The sequence below is a fragment of the Fukomys damarensis genome, unplaced genomic scaffold (assembly GCF_012274545.1).
Source record: "Fukomys damarensis isolate Sample0158 unplaced genomic scaffold, DMR_v1.0_HiC HiC_scaffold_15, whole genome shotgun sequence".
NCBI lineage: Eukaryota > Metazoa > Chordata > Mammalia > Rodentia > Bathyergidae > Fukomys > Fukomys damarensis.
This window is the reverse complement of record NW_022900927.1, coordinates 53,139,992-53,153,263: the sequence shown is the minus strand read 5'-3', so window position 1 is coordinate 53,153,263 and position 13,272 is coordinate 53,139,992. Positions and strand designations below refer to the sequence as shown.

General features: G+C 41.6%; 1 long non-coding RNA gene across 1 annotated transcript; it reads left to right on the top strand.

Moving 5' to 3' along the window:
• The first annotated feature begins 938 nt into the window (after nt 1-938).
• LOC104868548 lies at nt 939-4,450 on the top strand. The gene is made up of 3 exons (XR_782037.2): nt 939-1,133; nt 1,234-1,446; nt 4,014-4,450. It is a non-coding gene; the product is annotated as an uncharacterized LOC104868548 (long non-coding RNA).
• Nucleotides 4,451-13,272: the final 8,822 nt, after the last annotated feature.

Here is a 13,272-nt window from a genome sequence, read left to right as displayed (position 1 = left end):
CATGAACTAGACAGGTAGAGAGGAAATTGCAGTGCTCCTTCAGAATTCAAGAGTTCTGAGCAGCTAGACTGTGCTTGGACTTCTCGTTTCAAGAAATGTGAGGAAACAAGTTTTTCTGCTATTTGAGGCACCCAGCCTGTCATATTATGTTATGGCAGCCATAGCAAACAAAGATACCATCTTCCCGAGGCGGTCTGAGTTTGGATTCACACGTATTCTGGGCAATAATTCCCGTTGACTGCCTGCCTCTCAGCTGAGATGGATCTTTGCAGGCTGCCTAAGTGCTTGCTCTCCACAGTGCATGTGTCTCTGTCCCATTTACTTCATTCTGCCTTGCGAGGGTTCCAGACATGAGGAACCTGCCAGTCTGCTGACAGCTGCTGTTGCTGTCACCGTCCTGTGGCCTGCACAGGGGATTGGTAGAGAGCATGGCCTGCTCCCTGAAAGAGTCCTAACAGTCCCCATGCCACACCATCACATTTCCAGGCTCATCCAGCTTGCTGAGCTTGCCCATGGGATGGGATATTTCAGGTAGAAATCCCAGAGACTCGGAAGGGTGAGAAATCTCAAACCAGCTCTGAACATAGCTTTATGTCAATGAAAAACAAATATCTTAAAAAATCTCTTCTATCAGATCCTTTGATTTCATTTAAGCAAAGCTCTGAGGTTTTGCCACAGGTTATTCAAAACAGGAGGACTCAGCACTGTAAAATGTGATCACAAATCATGGTTCTCTGAACTCTCAGCCACAGGGGTTGCTGCTACTGTTGGGCAAGGACAATAACAGCTTCACATTGCAGTCAGCCCCTGGGCTGGGTTATCCTGCTAAATAGGAAGCAGTTGAGTAAATAAGGCAAGAAACATTTTAAGGAGAATCTGAGCGGCTCAAAGTGGAGGTGAAAACCACTTGGGTGGAGCTGGGTCTTTGTGCAGTTTAATTATCTCCCATCCCTCACATCGCTCTTCATCTTCCTCATGTCCGCCAGAAACTGGGTTACATGGGAACAGACGGCAGTGTCCTTTCCTTTCCTCTTCTGTCTGGATCCCATCGCGGAGGCATGAGGCACCAGCAACCCACTGAAAACATATTTGAAATTAAGACCAGAATTCAGGGCTGGCTTTCTCCCCACCAGGTAGGCAGGTAGGTTCTGTCCTCTGGCCAAGAGCCACACTCTCACTGGGCAAACACAAGTTACTTATGTCCCAGTGATGTCTCTTTCCTTTCTCCTTTAGGCCATTGCTGGCCCCCAGGACTGCGGCATCGATTTTTAGGGTTCCTTTGCTTCTGTCTGTATTTAAATAGAGGTTTCTTCGGTGAACTTTCCTCAACTCCCCACTTCAGTATAACATCTGCGTTCTTGAAGGAGCTTGACTTATACATTTACACACAACGCAACTGAGGAAAAACCAGTTCATTGTGATGGGTGCCATGGCAACCTTCAAAAGGTAGGTTTATTTGATTTAATGTTTTTCTCTAGTCCCCCATCCTCTTTTTCCTATTGAGAAGAAGGTAGATTTAATGTGTTCAAAGATGAACGGAAGTGGCCTTCGATTCAGAAGTTGCTTGTAGGCATCACAGGCATCCTTGAGGTGAGAAACTTTTTTCACATTAAAAATTTACATTACCATACAATAGAACACTCCATAAATCTGCAAGAGTCCTCTAATATCATCTGACATTGTCCAGTTGTGCCAAGACTGGCTCATGGACAAAATCGCCTAGACAGCTCTCCCTATACACACACTTCTCTTTCCAGTATCTCTTACATCAGCATCTCTGGGGGCAGCATTTAGATTTTATTTTTTAAATTATTTTTACATTCCTTGGCCTATTATTCTTGTGTAGCACAATGAAGAGCTACAGAAGTTGCATAACTTCTCCATGCCTAGATAAGACAGTGAACAACCAGAGTAACATTCAGTGCCCTGACTCCCTGTTGGTGACAGTGATGATTACAGACTGTAAGAAAGATGGTTAATGTTCTCATTTGGAAAAGTATAATGATAAAAAATTAGGTGAAACAGTGTTGTCTTTCTCAATCTCCAAACTTTTATGTTCATCGAATGATCACTAGTGCATCCCTTAATGTTAAGGCTCCTACCATTTTGGTGAGGGTATTTTGGTTCAGTTGTTTCCAACAGCAATAACCAGTAATTTCCCAACGTTATTTGCATACTCGGATTGCAATTCCACAGGAAGGACTCAGTGTTCTGATAAGTGATGCAAATCATCATTTCATAAATCAAATGATAAACTCAAGCCATGGCTTTGAAGTTTCACTGATGTTTTCCAACTCATTTCCTAAGGAAAGAAAACTTGCCAAAGCCCTCATAACAAGATAAACAATATTTGGCCAGTAGAAATACAGAATCTGATGGCAATTAATTGATCAAATATTTCCTACCATAAAATCATATAGTTTATAAAAGAAATTTTTTTCCTGCTATCCTTTTGAAAATAAGGACTTAATTACTGTATTCTCTCTTCATTAGCAAAATAAGAATAGATTAATACGAGAGGTAACCCATCCACTTTTGCTTGAACAAATCTCTGATCTTTGGTAACTGAAAGCAGATTTTTTTTTTTATCATCCTCAACTATCCAAAATGGAAATGTGGTTTCTCCAACTGAATCTCAGTTAGTGTTTAAAAATGTGTCAGTTTAGATTGAGCACAACTGAGCATGAAGAAGTAGGACTGGGGTTCCCTGGAGTGAGCAGAGTGACGAGGCCCCCTTCCTTTGCCCAAGGTTCTAAGGTCGCAAGTACCCTTCATTAACACTGCTCAATTTATTTTGAGAGGCTGGAACTGGACTTACTCTTTACCCTTGACCTCTCCCACCTCTCCCGCTACTCTCTTCTCAGTTCTTAGATAGAGATATCCTTGATAGGATTTCCTGTTCCTTATTGACTTTAGAATCACGGACACAGACTTCCATTTCTAAGTTCACGAAATGGATATAATGAGTCACCTTCAAAGTCACTAGCTTCAATTTAATGTTGCTTTGCTGAAGAGAAAGTAAAGAAATACGACCTAAGTTTCGGGCAATATTAAAAGTGGTTTAATTGTAGGTATTTAAAAACATATTTTCACCTGACAGGAAAACATCATAGAAACTGAAAAAATCATGGAATTCGATATATTAAGACCTTGGTTCTCATTTTATTATCTCGTTCTTTGAAGGTTTGAAATCCCACGCTTTTTGAAATAATCTTAGTCTTAAAGACTTTAAATGGTTTTCTAAGCAATATGTGATTTTAGTTCTGTAATAAAAAGAGGATTTTTGAGCTTTACATTTTTTACAGTATATCAAAAAAAAAGTTAACACATTTGTGAAAACCACCCACTGTCTAAAAAGTGAAATATCTTTGTATATTGGATCTCTGTAACTCGTAATCCCACGTTTGGAGTCAAAACTGCCTTCTTGGCCACTTGATGTCACCATTGTTCTCTTTAAATCTGGGAAAAGAAGGACTAAAAGTTTGGAGCATGGGGGAGGTAGAAAGATAAAGACAATACTTTTTCCTAAGATTATTATGTTTAATAACATTAGGAAAATGAATGGACAATTTCTTATTGCAAATCCTCCTTTTTTAAGGGCTTTTTTTGGGGGGGTCTTTTCTTTCTGTTTTCTTTTTTTGGAACTAGGAATAAAACTCAGGGCCTAGTGTTTGCAGTCACTGCTGAGCTGCAACCCTATCCCTTTCCATGCTACTGTTCATCTGAGATAAATGCAAAAGAAATATTGAGGGCTGGGCATTTACCTCAATGGCATGGCGCCTGCCTTGCAAGTACAAGGTCCTGAGTTTGATCCCACAAAACAAATGATTTGAACATTTAAAAAATCTCACTCATATTCTTTTATAATTTGTCCAATTTCAAATGACAACAATAGGTCCAAGTTGCTCTAAGACTATAAATTTTAAGTACTTTTCTGTTTGTATAACAACTGAACACTCATTTTCTTCCTTATTTTTAAAAAAATAAATTTAATTACTCTCTCATCTCTCCAGTGTCAAAGATTGTGGTTCCTAGGAAGAGAGCCTGTGAATACCGGGGGAGCTGCTTTGTGGAGGAAGAGCCTTCAAGACAAAAGACTACAGACGGTTGGACAGGGCAGGAAGGGACCTAAGTGAGGACCTCAGCTATGTGGTTTTAGCTCATCCCTTAAGAAGCCGAGACCTGGGGCATAAACTGCAATTTCCAGTGTGCCCTGCGCTGAGGGCACTGCCGTATTTACTCCTACTCAGTCAGTCACTAGCTGTGGGCTGTAGAAGGATGGGTAGGGTGGACATAAGTGCTCAGGTTAGGCAGTGCTGGCTTGAAGAGCAAGATTCTCCAGACAAGAGCTTCCCTCTCAAAAACTGGGAGCGTGCGCCCTAGCCTGCAAGTTGGATCAGGCTGTGGCAATGTGGTAACACCATGCTTCAACCAAAATCGACTTCTCAATTGAATAAAAAGCGGTCACTTTGTCAGTTCAATATAGTATTCATGACTATTTTTCTCCCCTTCAATTACTGACTGATCAAAAATGTTAAAGTGCTGTCTTTGTCAAATGAAAGGGATCTAACCTTGATTCCTGGCTGCAGTGGTAGTGTCAAAAAACTCAATAACTTGAGTTTTCTAGGTCTATTATTTTTGAATATATAAGTAAAATTGTGAAAATTTTCCAGTGTGTAATAAATAGCAATTGATTTCTTTAATATATGTGATACTCTGTCAAGAATAATGAATTCTGTAATTTTCATTAAGCTAACTCCAATTTTATGTGTACGGCAAAAGTTCAAAGGACAAGGGCAGAAATAACTGGCAAAGATGGAACACTTTCCAACCCAAGATACGGTTTGGTCCTTTGCATATGAAATCCTTTTTAACCCAACACATCAGCTGGGTAGACACTGTGATCCTCCTTTCTTCTAGGTAGGGAGTGAGACCCTGAAATTGTGAGGGACTCACCTAAAATCATGCATCTATTAGGAAAAGCCCGTATTAGAACCAAATACTGAAATTTCCCAGTAGAATGAGTTGTCTTGCTCTGTTTGCATTTTCCAATCAGTAAACTGCCTACCTATTTTGAATAAACCTACTTGCAATGAGAGTACTTTCCTAGCCAATTCATCTTGGTAGCAAGATAGTTTGCCATGTGCACGAGGGACTCACCTAAAATTATGCATCTATTAGGAAAAGCCCGTATTAGAACCAAATACTGAAATTTCCCAGTAGAATCAGTTGTCTTGCTGTATTTGCATTTTCCAATCAGTAAACTGCCTACCTATTTTGAATAAACTACTTGCAATGAGAGTACTTTCCTAGCCAATTCATCTTGGTAGCAAGATAGTTTGCCATGTGCTTTATAGAAAACAGCCTCATGGAAAGCACCAGATAAATATGAGAGTAAAGTTTCAGGTAAATGTTTAGAGCCTATAGTACTGCTGGTCAATAGCTATGCATTCGTCAGCCCAAATCTTACTACTGTTTTAGAAATTCTAGTCTTAAAAAAAAAAATCCATGAAAAAATTATGCTTCCAAGTACTTGAGAAAGAGACATAATTTCTATTCCTTTTATTTATCTTCCTTCCATGAATCTTATTTCTTTAGTACTATGTCCATGGTATTGTCCACTTGGATCATGACCTCTTGACTGTTTTTCTGGATCAATGTGAAGGGCTAAAATAAGACTAGGTTTCTCTTAATACATGTGAACAGCATGCTTTAAAAGAAAGTTTCATTTCATGGATGCAATAGCCTAAAGAGAATTATGTTTTACATAATACAGTCTATTGGAATACAGTCTATTCTCTATTATTTTCCATATTTCATTGCCAATTTTCTCCTATTGCTTTTCTGCGGTGTCTGCATTTTTCAATGCCTTCTTGCTGCTTGCATTCCCCAGGCCTTTTAAATTACTCTTCCCAGGATCCTGCTGATGGAGATTGAGGGAGAAGATTGGGGTGAAGGCTGTGGTAGCACAGAGGGCTTGGCTGTCTTCTCGTGTCCTGTGAGACGTATCTGGCTCTGATCACTGTGAATACTTGACCGACACCTCATTTCAATGCAGGATGAAGAGTGTGGATTACCTCCTCACTCCTCAGCTTTTAGTCTTAGCAATCAATTCCAGGGCAACCGGAAACATCACTTGCAAGATTTTATTATACAGATATGATTTTATTTTACTTCCTTCGATATTCTTTTCCATTTGGAGGAATTGAACTCAGAAAGTGGAGGCAACTGGTACAAGGTCAGACTGAGTCTGGATGTAGAATTGGGAATTCAGGGTTAGGCTTAACACTATCCATGCTCAGAAACTGACTCCACAGGGACTTAAGTTTTTCTGGGGAGTATCTTGGGAAACTTTTCTATAGATTTTGGTTTAAACATCTGCGTGCAAATATATACAGAGACACCCAGGCCTGTCCTTGGATATTTTGAGATGCGAGCTCAAGAGATCAGATTGGGGCTCCTGTTCCAGGCATACCCTTTCTCACTTTTCATCCCCCAGTTGGCTTTGTCCTGCACCAGGAGGAGTCCCTTGCGGTCTCCTGGGCTTGAGGTGACTTCAGTAGGATGGATCTGGGGAAGGTGCCACCGCAGGCCTCAGCATCAAGCATTTTGACTAGGAAAGTTAAAGACTTGAGTACCCGCAGAGACATCTGGAAATGTGGATTACAGATCACTGCGTACACTGACCCCAAGGGTGCCTCATCTGAAGGGAAAGCTGCAGCTGGCAGGGATGCAGTTTGGGTCCGGAAAGAAGCCCCAGTAGCAAAATGTAAGGAAGCACTGAACTATGCCTGCTCTAACTATGCCTGCTTCTCGAAGTTAGCACAGGTTTCCACTTAGTGAGCAGATAGCATAATTATTCCATGTGAGCTGATAGTAATTTGCTGTTGTGAATCACACCTGACTGTATGAAACATCATGCCTCTATTTGCTAATGCAAATATGTGACCAAGTATAGCCAGGTCAGTGGGTTGTGCTAACAAGGGGTAAGTAGTTGGTAAAAGGGAATAAAAAGAGCAACCAGAACATTCTTGTCAGCTGCTGGTTCCTAAATATCTTTATGCAATTAAATATTTACTGATTCACTTTGTGCCAGGCCCTGAAGTTACGTGGGAAATGACAATAAAGAGGGAGGTACTGGTAGCTCTGGTGGCAATATGTAAAGGCAACCTACTGCGGTTGGCCAGAGGCGGATGCTGAGTTCATGTCTTTAAGCAGAATTGGCTCCTACCCTTATGGAAACGTACAACCTTTAGGCACACACTAGGCATTACATTGTTCACATTAATAATTACGGTTATGGAGAGTGGTACTGAAACATTTTAGAATGCTATGGGCTGAATAAGTCCTAACATATAATGTTTCAGAACGTGACTGTATTTGGAGACAAGGCGTTCAAAGGAATAGTTAAGATGAGGTCGTTTGTGTAGGCTCTGAACTAATATGACTGGTGTCCCTCTAAGGAGAGAAGATTAGGTCAGAAAGGATGATGTGTAAATACAGGCACAAGACGGGCAACCACAAGCAATGAGAGAGAGCTTAGAGGCCTCTCTTGAAGCAACCCCGCCAGCAACCTTGCTCCTGAACCTGCAGCCTCCAAATCTGTGAAAACTGAAATGTCTGACTGGCACACCTGTGTGGTATTTTGTCACGCCAGCCCTAGTGAGTTCATAGAGTACATGATAGGGAGGCCATATCCAGAGAGAGGCAGCTAAAACAAGATGTTTTTGAGACACGAGTAAATTTCTTTACATCCAAGGAATTAAACGAAATGGGGTTGGATGGGTGGAATGAATTCATGGCAAAAGGTATGGGCAAAGCCACTGGAGTGAAAGAAATCTGCGTATGATTTGGGGGACTTGGGGTGGGGAGTAAGCTGAAGTACAAAGGCAAAGTAGTTACAGGGCCTGGGGAGTTATTCTGGCTGGTGGAGGCTGGAGGGAGCTGGGCCACAGTGGAAAGGTCCCGTTCCTGGCTCAGCCGTTCATATGAGCTTCCTCTCCTGGTTCACTTGTATCCACACCTTGGGAAGTTACTGCGAGAATTCAAGCAGAGGCTTTGTTCCTCGGTCCCCAGCATTAAAAAGAAAAAAAGAAGAGGAGAAAAAGAAAATGAAATAGTGTGAAAAATCTGATTGACCCAGTAGACAAGGTTTTAAATAAATAAGTACAGTATTTTAGCTTTAAATACGTGCAGTGCCCTAATATTACATGAAGGCAACGTAGACTCAGTATCCAGAAAGCCAAGTCTTGTTTCTGTAGTGTATATTTATCGACACCTAGCGGCGGGATTCTGTACTGTTCCAGCGTTCTCAAACAGTTCATAGTAACACAAATTTGAAGTCATTCTCAGAAGCTTTTGTTCCCTTGTTTATTTTATAGCTCTTTGCCCACACGTTCACATATTTATTTCGCAGCTATTCGCTGAATCCATCTTACATATGAAGCACTGGGTTGTGTACGCATCTCGTCTACATTAAACGATCCTCTATGCTTTGAGTTAACCTGCACAATATACAAGCTCAGTCATACCATCAGCTACCATGAATTGAGAACTTGCCACATGGTACCCATTAGCCAATCAGTTTTTACACCTTATTTAATTTAAGTTTGACATCCAAGTTCAAAGTTATTATTATCATTATTTATTTATTTATTTATTTTGAGACAGGGTCTCACTATGTAGTTGAGACTGACCTGGAACTCACTTTCTAGCCCAGGCTGGTCTCGAACTCACAGCGATCCTCCTGCCTCAGCCTCCCGAGTACTGGGATTACAGGAGCGCACCACCACCCCCAGCTAGTTATTATCTTCTTCAAGCGATGAAACGGAGGTTCAGAGAGGCAAAGAAATTTTTCCAAATTCAGACAGCTAGCAAATTGAGAAACTGTGGCTAAGTCCTATTATGTCGAGCTGTAAAGTTCACACTCATTCGACTCTCCTGTGTGATGTATTAAGCAATTAATTCATAATGCATACATTTAATATATTAACCTCTTTGATATATGCATCTCCCCACGTAGGTTAGGATTTATACTTATAAGTACCCACCTTTTACAAAGCATGAACTGCTCACAATGTCTGGGCAGGAGATGCACTCCCTGCCTGCAGTGGGATGGGGAGTAAACAGAGCAGAGGGACAGTAACTAAATAATAACAATACATTATAATTATGTATCAATACAAGTGGGCTGATACTTTGTGGAATTAATAGTTCAAGGACAAACACACACATGGGTCTTATTGCTTTTGGAGTTTAAAAGTGTTTGCCCCGGGACCTTGCTAGTTTAGCTGAGCTCAGAAGGATGAATATAACCTGAGCACACGTGTGTTTAGAGACAGGCCTGGCAGGGCCTGGGAGCAGGTCAGAGAAGTGTGCAGATGGCTGGCCTGTGTCGGCACATGCCCCATGGCAGCACACAGTGAGGGGAGAGGGAAAAGAGGCAGTGTGCACTCAGAAGGGACTGGAAACTGAGGTAGATATGACAGATCACCGTGCTGGGCTGCCTGTCAGACAATTTGAGCATTTTCACTGCCGTCATGGTACAAGGGGCTCTCTATCGGCACCTGGTCACTGCAAAGGAAGCCTCCTCTGAATTCTTGGGAAAGAAAAAAAGCTACTAGAGGCCAACTTGAATTTGTATCACACAATCCTCAACAAACTGATCCCTGAACAAGATAGCCACATGGTTTTTATTGTTTCACCTACCTTTAAGGAGAGATCAGCACTAAACAGGTAAATAAAAGTGAGGAGAAATCCAGTGGCATTAATCCTGTTGTCATTCTGGGAGCAGAGTAGGAGAGAAAGGCTCCAAGGGAGAAGGATCTGTATGTTTAGCATGGCTTGCTTTTGATAGTTGAATTTTTCCATCCTTATAAGGGGATTTAGCTCAGCGGTGCTGCCACCTGCCTCAAAAGAGCAAGGTCCTGAGTTCGATCCCCGGTACCAAAAAGAGGAATGTTCCCAGTTCTCTGGTTGCAAGGATTCAAGATGTGTGGACAACTAACTCCAGGGTTTTGTTGTGATGATCAGATCCCAGGGCAGGTGCAGATCATGAGAACAGCATGTACTGAATGTGAAGGCACGAATCTTGCATTTGGAATTGGTTGATAGCTTTTGCTATTTTGGACCAAAAATCTTGGTGCAGATTTATCCTGAAGGGCCCTCTGAAAGGTACTGTCCAAGGTCATTTGTGTCAGGGTGCTTTGTCAGTGAAGGTCTTTAGCCCAGGAAGGCTTCCGTACCCCTGTATTTTGTTATCTTTCTTCTAGGCCACCATGACGGCAGACACTTGGGGCTACTGGAAGGAGAAATGGACCAATTACTTAGTACCCTTTTATGGGGACCTCATAAGTCCTCAATTTTAAGCAATGTGATATCTCTGAGTTCTACTCTGTAATAGGGAGTTCTGTGCTTAGGTATTCTATTGGTCAGAGTAAGTCACAAAGCTCACTTCGATTCAAGGGAAAGGAAAAGCAGCCTCATGATGTGAGGGCACCTGAGCCACATTGCAAAAACCATGAAATGGGGTCGGCTAGGGTGAAAAACTGTGGCGCTGCCTGCAGTCAGTGAGTCGGCCACCACCCCGCAGCCCAAAGGGTCATGGCGGGGGTGGGTGACAGAGGGAACGCATTTCAGCACAGGAAGCCAGGAGGTCTCTCCCAGAGGATAGGGTTTCTGGGAGTAATCTCGAGGGACAGCTGTCAGTAAAAACTGTATGGGAGTTGGGGAGAGCATGGTGTTTCAGGGCAGAAGAAGGAAACTAAACAGTCACAGAGTCAGGCCGCATTGCTCTTGTGAGTATTTTAGTGTTAGCAGTGGGTAAGTGATGGAAAAGTCTAACACAAAGTCTTGAAATACAGCCAGCATTTTATGCATTTTGGAAGTGTTCTACTCCCTTAAACAAGGGAAATTGCTTGCTTTCTTTTAAAAGGCAATGTGTTACCTTGTTATTTGCCTAAAAAGCTTAAGGTTTTCTGTTCTGCACCAGCAAAGCCACTGAAGAAACGTTCTGGAAGGGATGTATTTTTACATTTACTGAGCATGAAAATGTCTCTTTGACAGAGCTGTCCTTAATGCTGTGTTTTGAAAGACTAACGAACACTCCCTTCTCCTGAGATAGTCCAGAAGGGAGCCATTTAGAATGAGTGATGTGTGGATAGATGGTCATCAATCGTTCTGTCTAAACAGCAGTTCTCTGAATGCCAGAGGATGGTGAGAAAAACAAGGAGGTATTTGAAGAGAGAAAATCTGACTCTAGACCAATAAGTTTTTTTTGTTTTTTTTCCCAATACCAGATATAACGAGATGACAGAAGGAAGCACCAACCGATGCTAACGCGGAGCAAAAGGCCAGGCATGTGATATAGAAAGCAACAGAAACATGCGTTTAGACGAGCTATCATGAGACCATGGTTCTGTGAGGGTCCACAGTTCCTCTCAACTGCAGGAGCAGCTTTGAATGAGACAGCCTTATTTCCACACCAAATGCGTTCTAACTTACGTTTTAAATAATTTGTTCATAAAGCCCTTCGGCATACTCTTGTCATTCAATTCGTATTTACAACTGCCACTTGAGCCCTATTTTCCAAATAGGAGCTCTCAAATTCATGGGAAGTTACGAATCTACAGAAAAACCCACACGGCCCGGGACAGTCACACATCCTACGTGGCAGATTGTTGAGGAAAAGAGCAACTAAACGGAAGAGCAGTTGTGTTATTAATACCCTGTAATAGAAAGATGAGCTCATGTTTTTCCTTTGGGTTCATTTTCTTGTGTATAATCAGAGGAGGTAGGCAAAGTGACCCCCGAGTTTCTCTCAATATAATCATAGGAAAGCCGGCTCGCCCAACTACTTCCGAAACTGTGCATCAGGGCGCCACATCTCCTGACCACTAGATGGCGATGCAGCGTAACTCACTACCCGAGGCTTGAATCCCAGCCCCAGAGGAAAGCTGAGCCGCAGGTAATTTTCCCGCGGCTTTGCAACCTAGACATTTTGATATCGTCGAGGATCTATCACCTGCTTTACCGGATGTGATTTCCTGAACTTTGTTTTATGAACAGAACGTCTTACGATGCAAGCAACCTCTAAAACTAACCAAGATTAGTTAATTTACGGGTACAGCTAGAAGACAAATCAAGAAAGATGCTCATTTCAATGACTAAAATGATGTCCGTGCCAGGACAAGGTTGCTGACTGTAAAAGCACAAAACTAGACACTCCTGCCACTCACCCATTAGGCTGTAAACTTGGATCCTATAAGTATTTAGAGTAAATAAACACATTGAACATATACTGAGAGCAAATTGAGGGATAGAAGCTAGGGAAGAGGCAAGTCAGGCTTTGCCAGGGGCCCACAGTCAGAACCATGTATTTGATACATATTTAATTAACACTTAGTAAGTACCAGGCTCAGATTTAGGTTTCAGGGGAATCCAGGGATGCTGAATACCATTCTATATTAGTCACTAAGAACGAGGGATTGTGTTCAGCACTCTAACTACTCTAGCTCATTAATTCCTCACGAAAACATTACCTATTAAGGGTAATTAGCTTTCTGTTATGGACAGGGAGAAGAAAGCTCAGAGAGGTCAAGACAGTCTGTTATGATTGCTGCTGAGGTTACTGACTCTTACATTAAAAACAGTAGAAAGACAAGTACTCCACTAAAAGAGAAAGAAGCACATGCTGACAGGCAGGACATGGATTTTGTAGACAGTGACTATAAGCGTGGGAAGAGACAGTTTGAGAGCACAATACTTATGCTGGCCACGGACCTATAAACTCACTCCCGTTGTCTTTCATTTTGAAGGTAGACTTCTGGGGTCTAATCCCAGTCCTGTTGCTCACTTTGTGAGTAGATCTTGGAAAATGTACTTAACCTTTCTACACATCAGTGCCATCATTCAGAAAATAACCGTGAGCATGATTCATTTGCACATGCACCAAGAGTTACAAATTATCTACAACGTGATGTACAAGACTCAGGTAGAAATCACCAAGCCGAGGAGACAAAATTCTCTACTCCTGTGGAATTTATATTTTACTAGGATGCACTTGAGAAAATCGATAGGAAATTAATAAATAAGTAAATTGTATAAGTAGAAGCCAATGCGTATCATAAAATTAATCTGAGTAGAACCTCCCACTCATTTTCTATCTACTCAATTCTGTTTTTATTCTTACAATGGCTCAACTGAGTTTGTATTTCAGAATTTCTGTTGCAATAACATGCAAATTGTATTTTCATCACGAATTCTCATAAAAAT